This window comes from Tachyglossus aculeatus, chromosome 23 (genome assembly GCF_015852505.1).
Source record: "Tachyglossus aculeatus isolate mTacAcu1 chromosome 23, mTacAcu1.pri, whole genome shotgun sequence".
In the NCBI taxonomy this organism is placed as follows: domain Eukaryota; kingdom Metazoa; phylum Chordata; class Mammalia; order Monotremata; family Tachyglossidae; genus Tachyglossus; species Tachyglossus aculeatus.
The window spans coordinates 759,978-773,790 of record NC_052088.1 but is presented as its reverse complement, the minus strand read 5'-3'; the positions used below and the strand labels follow the sequence as shown (position 1 = coordinate 773,790).

Here is a 13,813-nt window from a genome sequence, read left to right as displayed (position 1 = left end):
AAATTTTAGTGTTGACCTCCCCTGCCAGACTGTAAACATCTTGATGGCAGGGATTGTGTCTATTTACTGTAATGTACTCTTCCAAACTCTCAGTACAGTGCTCGGCTCACAGAAAGAAGTCACCAAATACCACTGATTGACAAACTTATAGAACTATTTCTACACCTGTGTGCATCTACATATCAATAAAATTTTAAAAGCCCCAGCTGTACACTTTCCTGGAAGAGCACTCGAGAGTTTCTTGGGGGAAGAGATTGTGTCTATCAACTCATCATTTTGTACTTTCCCAAGCACTTAGCACAGTCCTCTGCTCCCCCACTAGACTGTAAGCTCACTGTGGGCAGGGATTGTGTCTGTTTATTGTTGTATTATACTATCCCAAGGAGTATTCTACATACAGTAAGTGTTCAATAAATACAACTGACTGACTGAGTGCTCATAGTAGGAACACGGGCTTGGAAGTCAGAAGGACCTGGGTTCTAATCCCGGCTCAGCCGCTTGTCTGCTGTGTGACCTTGGGCAAGTCACTTCACTTCTCTGTTACCTCAGTTACCTCATCTGTAAAATGGGGGTTGACTGTGAGCCCTATCATCAGTGTCCAACATAACCATCTAGGATCTACCCAGTGCTTAGTACAGTGCCTGGCACATAGTAAGCACTTACCAAATTCCACAAAGAAGTGCTCAGTAAATATCATTGATTGATAGATAGAGTGATTGACAGGCAGGTGCAGCATGGAATCACACTTGCCATTCATCTCACGAAACCAAGCCGCAGTGTCTCCACTTGGAGGAGAGAGAGGTTGTTAAATCCGCTGTAGAGAAGGAGGCAGCCTGCCCCCTGAGGAATGGAGAGAGTTTCTGGGCCACCCCTCAATTCTGGGACTCAGAGAATCATGGCTGTGAGGAGCCCCCAAGAGACTGTGGAGGAAATACTTGAAAATAACAATTAATAATTATGATATTTGTTATGTATGTGCCAAGCGCTGTTCTAAACACTGAAGCAGGTAGAAGATAATCTTGTTGGACACAGTTCCTGTCTCATATGGGGTGCACAGTCTAAGCTCCCTCTAGACTGTAAGCTCGTTGAGGGCAGGGAACGTGTCTGTTCTGTTTTTATATAGTACTCGCCCAAGTGCTTAGTATAGTGCTCTGCACACAGTAAATGATCAATAAATATGATTGACTGGTCAAGTAGGAGGGAGAACAGGTATTAGACCCCCATTTTACAGATGAGGAAACCGAGGCACAGAGAAATGAAGTGACTTGCCCAAGGCCACACAGCAGGCAAGTGGCAGAGTCAGAATTAGAAATCAGGTCCTCTGATTCCCAGGCCCATACTCTATTGACTAGGGAACACTGCTTCTCTATGATGCAACACCCAGGCCTTCTCAATCATGAGATATTGCCATTGTCCAGTAAGAAAACCTCTAAACATCTTGAGGGTGAACAAAAGTGTAGACCCGCCCTGAGAGGAGAGATGAAAGCAGTCACATCTGGAGCTTTGGGACACAGAACTATTTTCTGTAGGGCTCCTGGCATTTTGCTAGGAATTGGGGTAAGGGACTCTGAGCAGTTTGTAATTCTCTAGACTGTAAGCTCCTTAAGGGCAGGATCATATCTACCAACCCTACTGTTATAATTATTATTATTATAATGGTATTTGTTAAGCACTTACTATGTGCAAAGCACTGTTCTAAGTGCCGGGAGGTTACAAGGTGATCAGTTTGTCCCATGGGCGGGGGGGGCTCACAGTCTTCATCCCCCTTTTACAGTAACTGAGATAACTGAGGCACAGAGAAGTTAAGTGATTTACCCAAAGTCACACAGCTGACAGTTGGCAGAGCTAGGATTTGAACCCATGACCTCTGACTCCAAAGCCCATGCTCTTTTCACTGAACCACGCTGCTTCACCACAAGTGCTCAGTACAGTGCTCTACACACAGGAAGAGCAATCTCTCTTCCCAGAATGCCTGGCTTCCGAGGAGCCTGCCAATCAATCAATCAATCAACCATATTTATTGAGCGCTTACTGCGTGCAGAGCACTGTACTAAGCGCTTGGGAAGTACAAGTTGACAACATATAGAGACGGTCCCTACCCAACAGTGGGCTCACAGTCTAAAAGACTTTGCCTCCCAAGGTGACGATTCAAACAACCCCCACAACAAGCGATGACATGATGCAGCACATTCCATGACATCATCATAGGGCAGCGAAAGAGAGACTTTCATAGCCAGCACCAAAATCTGCAACCCTGCTCCCTTTCCTTCTGCCCCCAGCCTTCCTCTGCTCCAAATCGCTGAGCTGGGGACAGATCTCTGGCCGGGACAGGATCGAGGACAGAGATGGTGGAGGCAGGAAGAGGGAGAGACAAAGTGACTCTTTTCCTGCCCGCAAGGAGCTAACACACTCTTGCTAGAGAAAAAGGGTAAGCCCCAGCCACCCTTCCTTATTTCTAATAAACATGGATCAATCAATCAATCAGTGGTGTTTATTGAATGCATAATCTGAACCTTGAGCTCCAGAATGGAACAAATGGGGTCTCTGAGGAAGACACCGAAGGCATATCTCCTCCAAGAGGCCTTCCCTAATTAAGCCCTCATTTGCTCACCTCACATTCCCTTCTGTGCCACCCTGATTTGCTCCCTTTAGTCTCTCCCCCCCACCCCACCCCCCGCCAGCCTCCCAGCACTTATTTACATATTCTCTGTTCATTCTCAGTTAATTCATACATTCATTCTCAGTCTCTTTTGCAGGCTTCTCCTCCCCCTCCCATCCCCTTACTGTGGGGGTTCCCCAAGGTTCAGTTCTTGGTCCCTTTCTGTTCTCGATCTACACTCACTCCCTTAGCGACCTCATTCGCTCTCACAGCTTCAACTATCATCTCTACGCTGATGAAACCCAAATTTACATCTCTGCCCCTGCTCTCTCCCCCTCCCTCCAGGCTCGCATCTCCTCCTGCCTTCAGGACATCTCCGTCTGGATGTCTGCCCGCCACCTAAAACTCAGCATGTCCAAGACTGAACTCCTTGTCTTCCCTCCCAAACCCTGCCCTCTCCCTGACTTTCCCATCACTGTTGACGGCACTACCATCCTTCCCATCTCACAAGCCCGCAACCTGGGTGTCATCCCCGACTCCGCTCTCTCATTCACCCCTCACATCCAAGCCGTCACCAAAACCTGCCGGTCTCAGCTCCGCAACATTGCCAATATCTGCCCTTTCCTCTTCATCCAAACCGCTACCCTGCTCGTTCAAGCTCTCATCCTATCCCGTCTGGACTACTGCATCAGCCTTCTCTCTGATCTCCCATCCTCTTGTCTCTCCCCACTTCAATCCATACTTCATGCTGCTGCCCAGAATGTCTTTGTCCAGAAATGCTCTGGGCATGTTACTCCCCTCCTCAAAAATCTCCAGTGGCTACCAATCAATTTGCGCATCAGACAGAAACTCCTCACCCTCGGCTTCAAGGCTCTCCATCACCTCGCCCCCTCCTACCTCACCTCCCTTCTCTTCTTCTACAGCCCAGCCCACACCCTCCGCTCCTCTGCCGCTAATCTCCTCACCGTGCCTCGTTCTCGCCTGTCCTGCCGTTGACCCCCGGCCCACGTCATCCCCCGGGCCTGGAATGCCCTCCCTCTGCCCATCCACCAAGCTAGCCCTCTTCCTCCCTTCAAGGCCCTACTGAAAGCTCACCTCCTCCAGGAGGCCTTCCCAGACTAAGCCCCTTCCTTCCTCTCCCCCTCGTTCCCCTCTCCATCCCCCCGTCTTACCTCCTTCCCTTCCCCACAGCACCTGTATATATGTATATGCGTTTGTACATATTTATTACTCTATTTGTTTATTTGTTTTACTTGTACATATCTATTCTATTTATTTTATTTTGTTAATATGTTTGGTTTTGTTCTCTGTCTTCCCCTTCTAAACTGTGAGCCCACTGTTGGGTAGGGACTGTCTCTATATGTTGCCAACTTGTACTTCCGAAGCGCTTAGTACAGTGCTCTGCACACAGTAAGCCCTCAATAAATACGATTGATTGATTGATTGATATCTGCAATTTATTCCTATTAACGTCTGCCTCTCCCTCTTGACTTTAAACTCGTTGTGGGCAGGAAATGTGTCTGTTGATTGTTATATTATTCATTCATTCATTCAATCGTATTTATTGAGTGCTTACTGTGTGCAGAGCACTGTACTAAGCACTTGGGAGGTACAAGTTGGCAACTTATAGAGATGGTCCCTACCCAACAATGGGCTCACAGTCTAGAAGGGAGAGACAGACAACAAAACAAAACATGTGGACAGGTGTCAAGTCATCAGAATTATATTATACTACCCAAAGTGCTTAATACAATGCTTTGTACACAGTAGGCACTCAATAAATACCAATTATTTAATAATTGAGAGTCTACAGGAGCAGTAACATGGAACCAAGATGTGGACACCAACTCCAGGATAGACCCCGACCTAGCCACAGGCAACAGGGAGCCGGCCAGTCTCTGAGGCTCTAACCGGTGGGCTGGACAGCCTGACCTTGTCACTGTCAGCTGGGTGGCCCTTTCCAAGTCTCATTTCTCGCCGTCTGCAAAGCTATTGTTTGTTCCTGTAAGTCCCCTGGCCCTCCGCCAGTCTGTCAGGGTGCAGGCGATAGCACTTCACTGGGATCAACGCAGGGAGAGGAATACACCCTCGTGAGATAACATGATTTATTTTATTTACCAGCTCAGTCAGGCAGCATCCTATCCTCATCCTCCCGGTGCCGGTCGGCCAAGTAACAGGGTTTCCCACGGCCAGGGGAGAGAGGCCTGCTCTCCTAGTGGGCCTGGGAGTCAGAATCCGGGTCCTAATCCGGTTCCGCCACTTGTCTGCTGTGTGACCTTTGGCAAATCGCTTTAATTCTCTGGGCCACAGTTACCTCATCTGGGGATTGAGACTGTGAGCCCCACTTGGGGCAGGGACTGTTTCCAACCTGATTTGCTTGTATCCTCCCCAGTGCAGGGACTGTGTCCAACCCAGTTTGCTTGTATCCACCCCACCGCTTAGTACAGTAGCTGTCACATAGTAAGTGCTTAACAAATACCACAATTATTATTATTATTATTAACAGTACTCTGCTTATAGTAAGCGCTCAATAAATACCAGTAATTGACTGATTTGTGGACATCTGATATTTGCCCCACCCCTAACCCCCCTAGCACTTACAAACATATCTTAAAATTCTATATTACAAGTCACTTATTCATTCATATTAATGCTGGTCTCCCCTTCTAGACTGTAAGCTCATTATGGGCAGGTAGCTTGTCTGCCAACTCTGTTGCATTGTACTCTCCCAAACGTTTAGTACAGTGCTGTGCACACATTAAGCACTCAATAAATATCACCTATTGACTGACTCCTGGCTAAGCTGAGCAGGGCCAGAACCCAACCTCTCACTCTGGCTGGGATACTCAAGCTTCTTCCATGTTGCCGTCGCTTTTCCTGCTGACCTGGGATAACAACTGCGGCATCTGCTAAGTGCTTACTGGGTGCCAAGCACTGTTCTAAGAGCAGAGGTAGATACAGGAAAATTGATCTGATCGGAAAGGGTCCCCGTGCCACGTGGGTATTATTGTCTAAGGGGACAAGGTGGCTTAAACAGGAGGTTCCCTTTGATAGTTCACTTCCTAGATTACAAAAGAGGAATTTAAATGCTCTGTGCAATAATACTAATAATAATTTTGGCATTTGTTAAGCACTTACTATGTGCCAAAAACTGTACTAAGCACTGGGGTAGATACAAGATAATCAAGTCCCACATGGGGCTCCACAGTCTAAGAAGGAGGGAGGACAGGTATCGAATCCCCATTTTTGCAGACGAGGCACAGAGAAGTTAAGTGACTTGCCCAAGGTCACAGAATAGGTAAGTGGCAAAACTGGGATTAGCCCCCAGGTCCTTCTGACTACTGGGCCTGGGCTCCTTCCATTAAGCCATGCTGCTTCTCCAGTGAACTTCAAAAACATGGAGTTTCTCAAGCTTGTGTGTGTTTGTGCGCATGAACACACAAACACGCACGGAGGCACACACACTCCATTTAATCCCAGGAGGTGATAGGCATTTGATTTCCAGAAGAGGCTACCTTCTCCTTGCAGTTAAATTGAGTTGGGGACCAAAGTTTTCCTACATTAAAGTTGGGATTTGGGTTCCTGGGGCAGCCGAGCTTCTTATTTCACCCTCTCCCTCCCTTTCCCCTCTTTCCCCTTTTTACTGCCCTCCCCAGTCTTCTCCTTTCCTAATAAAGCGATAGTATTTATTGAGCACCTGCTGTAGGAAGAGCACAGGACTTGAGGTCAGAGAGTAGATCTAACAACTCTATTATAGTGTACTCTTCATTCCTCTTGTGCCAACTTACTCACTGAGCCTCAATCTAGTCTGTATCCAACCCCTTGCCCACATCCTCCCGCTGACCTGGAACTCTATCCCCCTTCATAGAGAAGCAGCGTGGCTCAGTGGAAAGAGCACAGGATTTGGAGTCAGAGGTCATGGGTTTGAATCCCAACTCCATCACATGTCTGCTGTGTGACATTGGGCAAGTCACTTAACTTCTCTGAGCCTCAGTTACCTCATCTGTAAAATGGGTATTAATACTGTGAGCCCCACATGGGACTACCTGATCACCTTGTATTCCCCCAGTGCTTAGAACAGTGCCTTGCACATAGTAAGTGCTCAACAAATGCCACTATTATTATTATTATATTATGACAGACCACCACTCTCCCTACCTACAAAGCCTTATTAAAATCTCACCTCTTCCAAGAGGCCTTCCTTGACTAAGTCCTCATTCCTCTTCTCCCACTCTCTTCTGTGTCACTTATGCACTTGGATTTTACCCTTTAAGCACTTACCCTACCTTCAGCCCCACAGCACTTACATACATATCCATAATATATTTTAATGTCTGCTCCTCCTCTAGACTGTAAGCTTACAGTACTCTGTTATACTGTACTCTCCCAAGTGCTTGGTACAGTGCTCCACACAGAGTACCTACTCAATAAATACTATTGATTGATTCCCCCCTCTCCCTTTGCCCTCCTTTCATCCACCCCTCTCTTCCCTCCCTTTCTCTTTGACCCCTCCTCAATAGGCATATCCCAACTAGTTCCGACAGAGCCTTGGGAAGCAGCATGGCTTAGAGGACAGGACAGGGCCCCTGCGGTCAGAAGGCCTGCGTTCTAGTCCTGGCACCACCCCTTGCCAGCTGTGTGACCTTGGGCTAGTCACTCCACTTCTCTGAGCCTCCATTTCCTCAACCATAAATGGGATTAAAAACCTGTTCGCCCTCTCTGCCTGACTGTGAACCCCATGTGGTACAGGGACTGTGTTGGTTATGATTATTTTGTATCTACCCTAGCACAAAGCACAGTGGTTGGCACAAGAGAAGCACTTAAACAAATACCGCTATTATTATCATTATATTATTAATATTATATATTCTATAATAATATTATATTATACATTAGTAGTAGTAGTAGTGCTTAGTACAAAGCTCTGCACACAGTAAGTGTTCAATAAATACAATTGAATGAATGATCATTACTGTTGTTATACATTATCATGATGATTTATTATATATTATCATGATTTATTATTATTATCACCATGAGGATACACGTGTATCTCCAAGGTCCCTGGGAACACGAATACCACTTCTGAGCCACGAAACCTGGCTGCAGGGATTCTGGCAGAGGGCAGCCAGGCACTGAAAATCAAAACATGGGCAATATAACGGCCTCTGGGACCACAGGACTCACCAGCTGAGAACTGGTCTGTCCCATATCAGACTGGACCAGTGATAACCCCAGACACAGTCAACTGTTCAGGGAGGCCTGCAAGAATTGGCAGCAGTCAATGGAAGGGGTGGGCAGAACCCCAATCCATCTGTGGTATTTATTGAGTGCTTACTGTGTGCAGAGAACTGTACTAAGTGCTTGGGAGAGATCAATATTAGAATAAACAGTCACATTCACTGCCCACAACAAGCTTATAGAACCCCAGTTTGCTCAGCGCAGGCTCCTGATTTGGAGTGCGGAGTGGTTCCTGCTCCTCAGCGGACCCCCAAAGCAGGGGTCCAGAGCCCCCTTCCCCATCCCTCATGGAGGGAAGTTCCAGTGATCCAGGAGAGAGGCTGGTCCCATCTGTCTTCCCCGGCAGCATCAGACAGAGTGTTATTGGCTAGCCCCCCGTGGCCCACCTAGCTCCCTGCTCCTGACTTCTGGCTTGCCTCTAACCTGCTGCTTCTGGGCCCCGCTCTCGAAGCTCTGGCGAGCGAAGGGAGAAACAGCTGGGCCTCCAGTTCGGCTCCCAGCGAGGCAGCACTGCCGGGACCACCCAGATCTCCTTGGGGATGTGCTCTGGTGGCAAAGACAAGGATGCTCCTTGAAACCCCCCTCCCTCAGCCCCTTTCCCTGGTTCAAAGCCCCGCACAGGCATGGTGAGGAGGTGGGAGTGGGCAGCAGGGGGCTGTGACTTGTCAAATTTTTCAACCAGGGAAACTGAGGTTCAGGGGCCAAGGGGAAAGAGTGCAGCGTGAGAAGCAGCATGGCCTAGTGGATAGAGCAAGGACCTGGGAGGCAGAAGGATCTGAGTTCTAATCTTGGCTCTGCCACTCATCTGTTGTGTGACCTGGAGCAAGACACTTCACTTCTCTGTGACTCAGTTCCTTCATCTGTAAAATGGGGATTAAGACTGTGAGCCCCAAGTGGGACAGGGCCTGTGTCTAATTTGATTATCTTGTATCTACCCCAGTGCTTATCACAGTGCCTGGCACATGGTCAGTGCTTAACAGATACCGTAAAAAAAAGAACAGGGGAGATTTCCCCAAATCTTTCCCCAAGGAGGGGAAGGTGGGAAGACACATCCAGGCACCCTGATGCTGCCCTGGCCCAGACTGGCCCGCACTGGGCCAGCAGCCTGCACAGCGTGGATTAGATGGGCTTCCGCTTCTGGCTGGGCCTCCCGAGGATTCTCCCAGAACAGCAAAGGACACTGACCTGGTGTGAACAGCTAGAAGTCCTATATATTCCCTCTCCTGTCCCCAGCCCTGAGCCGCTCTAGCGGGCAGGGGGTAAACCAGACCCCCGGGGAAGGCCTTTTCTAATGTCAACAACGGCGGGGGCCCTGAGGACTGACAGGAGACATAGACCAGCCCCTCCTGGTGGGCCCCTCACCCAGCCTCCCCTGCTGCAGGGCACACTGTGCCTCATGAGGAGCAACACGCTCCCAGGGCCCTGACCCTCCCTCCCCTGTCTGGGCAGCCCACCCACGCCTGATAGGAGTTTGGCAAGAAGCAATCAGCTGCTCCTCTCTCTGGAGAAAGGGACTCCCACCCCACCTTCACTTCACCCCCTTTCAGCCTTCCAAGCCCCAAGAAAAGACCAAAAATTAGCCCTCCTGCCCTCTCCCAATCAATCAATCAGTGGCATTCATTGAGTGCTTACTGTGCAATGGGCACTGTTCTAAGCACTTGGAAGAGTCCAGTAGAACAGATTGAGTAGACATGGTCCCTGCCCACAGGTAGATTACAGCTTACAGTCTCTCCCATCCCCTGCCTCTTCCTGGTGAGCCAGCCAAGCGTTCTCTTGGGGGTGACTCACCTTTGCCCCAGAAGATATCTGCCTGGGGTTGATCATGATGGGAGCTCATTCATGGGTTACTTCTGAGAGGCTGAAGGCACTCGGAATTACTAGCCCATTTCACAGATGGGAAATCCAGGCAGAGACAAGTGAATAAGTAATGACCCCTCCCTATCGGAGCCAGTCTTGCTTGTGTTTTCTTCATTTGTTTTTATGGTATTTGTTAAGCACTTACTATGTTCCAAGCACTGTACTAAGCACTGGGGCACATGCAAGCTTATCCAGTTGGACACAGTTCCTGTACCACATAGGGCTAACAATCTAAAGTCCCCTTTTAGATAAAGTAATTGAGGAGAAGTGAAGTGACTTGCCCAAGGTCACATAGCAGACAAGTGGCAGTGTCGGGATTAGAACCGGAGTCTTTTTGACTCCCAGGCCCATGCTTTAGCCGCAAGGCCACAGTGTTTCTCATTCAAAACCACCTTAGTTCCAAGCAACCAATCGAGAACATTTATTGAGCACCTGCTGCACTTGAAACAGGACAAAAGAAATAGTAAACACCATCAACCTTGCCCTCAAGTAGCTTTCAATCTAGTGGGGATAGCAGCAATGTGTCCCACTGGAGTCAGAGAAGGCCTCCTGCTGACAAGTGCAGAATAATTCTCTGAGGACCACCAGTATCCAACCCAGGGGGACCAAAATCAATGAATCAATGGTATGTAGTGAGTGTTTACTGTGTGCAGGACACTGTACTAAACACTTGGGAAGTACAAAACAACAGAACTAGTAGACACGATCCCTGCCCATGAGGAGCTTACAGCCTATGGGGGAGACAGACATTAAAATAGGTTAGTGGAAGGGGAAATATCCATCCACCAATCAATCAATCATATTTATTGAGTGCCAACTGTGAGCAGATCACCATACTAAGCTTTTGGGAAAGTAGAATAAAACAGAGTTGGTAGAACTGTTCCCTGCCTATAATGATCTTTCAGTCTAGAGTATAAGAATATTTGCAAAAGTATATTTGCATAATATTTGTGGGGCTGAGGGAAGTTCAGAAGCTTTGCCCCTGCTCTCTCCCCCTCTCTCCAGGCTCGCATCCCCTCCTGCCTTCAGGACATCTCCAACTGGATGTCTGCCCGCCACCTAGAACTCAACATGTCCAAGACTGAACTCCTTGTCTTCCCTCCCAAACCCTGCCCTCTCCCTGACTTTCCTGTCTCTGTTGACAACACTACCATCCTTCCCGTCTCACAAGCCAGCAAACTTGGTGTCATCCTCGACTCCGCTATCTCATTCACCCCTCACATCCAAGCCATCACCAAAACCTGCCAGTCTCAGCTCCGCAACATTGCCAAGATCCGCCCTTTCCTCTCCATTCAAACCACTACCCTGCTTGTTCAAGCTCTCATCCTATCCCGTCTGGACTACTGCATCAGCCTTCTCTCTGATCTCCCATCCTCGTGTCTCTCCCCACTTCAATCCATACTTCACGCTGCTGCCCGGATTGTCTTTGTCCAGAAACGCTCTGGGCATGTTACTCCCCTCCTCAAAAATCTCCAGTGGCTACCAATCAATCTGCGCATCAGGCAGAAGCTCCTCACCCTCGACTTCAAGGCTCTCCATCACCTCGCCCCCTCCTACCTCACCTCCCTTCTCTCCTTCTCCAGTCCACCCCGCACCCTCCGCTCCTCTGCCACTAATCTCCTCACCGTGCCTCGTTCTCGCCTGTCCCGCCATTGACCCCTGGCCCACGTCCTCCCCCGGGCCTGGAATTCCCTCCTTCTGCCCATCCGCCAAGCTAGCTCTCTTCCTCCCTTCAAGGTCCTGCTGAGAGCTCATCTCCTCCAGGAGGCCTTCCCAGACTGAGCCCCTTCCTTCCTCTCCCCCTCGTCCCCCTCTCCATCCCCCTCATCTTACCTCCTTCCCTTCCCCAAAGCACCTGTATATATGTATATATGTTTGTACATATTTATTACTCTATTCATTTATTTATTTTACTTGTACCTATCTATTCTATTTATTTTATTTTGTTAGTATGTTTGGTTCTGTTCTCTGTCTCCCCCTTCTAGACTGTGAGCCCACTGTTGGGCAGGGACTGTCTCTATATGTTGCCAGCTTGCACTTCCCAAGCGCTTAGTACAGTGCTCTGCACACAGTAAGCGCTCAATAAATACGATTGATTGATTGATTGATTGATTGAGTATCAAAGTGTTGAAGGCCACACTTACAGGAGGCAACACTTCCATTTCCAGTGGGGAGGCCTCCAGGACCCTGGAAAGACCACTCCTGTCTTTCCCCAACCAAACCATCAGGATCTAGTGGATAGGAGTTAGAAAGACCTGGGTTCTAATCCCAACTCTGCCATGTGTCTGCTGTGTGACCTGAGGCAAGTTGCTTAACTTCTCTGGGCCTCAGTTAACTCATCTGTAAAATAGGGATTAAGAGTGTGAGCCCCGTGTGGGACAGAAACTGTGTCCAACCTGATTAACTTCTATCTACCCCTGTGCTTAGAACAGTGCTTGGCACATAGTAAGTGCTTAACAAGTACCATGATTATTGGTATCATTATATTATTATTAACTTGGGCAAGCTGCTTCACTTCTCTGTGCCTCAATTATCCTTTCTGTAAAATGGGGATTAAATCCTACTCCCTCCTATTTAGATTGGGGGGCCTCTCGTGGGACAGGGACTATTTCCAACCTGATTAACTTCTATCTACTACAGCGTTTAGAACAGAGCTTGGCACATAGTGAGTCCTTAGCAAGAACCGTTAAGAAAATAAAAACAATAAAAAAAGGGCTCTTCTCCAGTCCCACAGACTTCAGCTGAGAGCGTCTGGGAACAAAAAAAAGACACCTAGTGGAGACAGCATTTTCCTAACATGATTCGGATAGAACCGAAGAACAATTAGGGTAGGTTCTCCATTTAGTCAATCAGTAGTATTTAATGAGTGTTTGCTCTGGAAGAGCACTGTACTAAATGTTTAGGAGAGTACAATAGGGTTAGTAGACCTGACCCCTGCCCTCTTGGAGCTTACAACCTAGGGGGGGAGGCAGGCATTAAAATAAATTGCTGGTAGGAGGAAGCAACAGAGAATAAATTTACACATATAAGTGCAACCTGGTCTGGGTGGGGATGAGCACCAGGTGTTTAGGTGCTGCAGAAGTGCTGAAATGAGAGCAGGAAGGGAAAGGGGGTGGAGAGAGAAGAGATGAACCTGGGAAGGCCTCCTGGAAGAGATGTTATTTCAGAAGGGCTTTGAAAATGAGAAGACATTGGTTTGCTAGATTAATCAATCCATCAGTGGTATTTATTGAGCTCTTACTGTGTTCAGAGCACTGTACTAAGCATTTAGCACCTTATGAGCACTGAACTGTGAAGGCAGAGGGAATGCCTGGCAGAAGGAAGGGAAAGAGAAGGAAGTGTTGATACAGGCAAGAACAGCACACAGTGAGTCTAACATGATAAAGAAGCAGTGTGGGTTAGTGGAAAGAGAGAGGATCTGGGTTCTAATCCTAGCTCCACCATGTATCTGCTATGTGACCTTGGGCAAGTCACATAACTTTTCTGTGCCTCAGTTCCCTCACCTGCAAACCTGTCCTCCCTCCTACTTAGACTGTGAGCCCCATGTGAGGCCTAATTATCTTGAATCTACCCCAGCGCCTAGGACAGTGCTTGGTGCATAGTAAGCACTTAACAAATACCACAATTATGATTATTATTACTATTATCCACAAGCGGTTGCCAACTGTTTGGGAGAAATGGCTGTGAGCATACTGCAGCTGTGAGCATGTATACGGTGGCCGTTGAGGATTTGGCATTTAATTCAGTAGCGTGATAATGAGTGGCAGAGGATATGCGGAAGTCTTCCAGTGGTACATCTGACAATAGAGAAATTTGTCTTGAAAAATGCTAGTCATAGAGGTTTCCAAACATCTGCCCCCAAATCTATTATTTCCCACTGAGTCAAGGGTTACTCTGATAGAAGACAGCCTCCAACACCTCAGGAAAACTCCCTGGGCCAAAAGTTTGGGAGGACAGGGGAGAAGAGAAGCCCTCATACCTTGGGCATACAGCCCTCCCCTCCCCCCTGCCCAAACTCCCAGTCCTGCAAACAGCAGGGTAATTCATTCTCCTTGGTGCCAGGGCTGTTATATTATAACACCTCACTCTGGGCTTCAAGGCTCTCCATCACCTCAC

General features: G+C 48.2%; 1 protein-coding gene across 4 annotated transcripts in view; it reads right to left on the bottom strand.

Annotated features, from left to right (window-relative positions):
* Nucleotides 1–13,813, bottom strand: part of SMOC1 (SPARC related modular calcium binding 1) — a 168,996-nt gene that overhangs the window by 116,453 nt on the left and 38,730 nt on the right. The gene's annotated exons all lie outside the window — the stretch shown is intronic.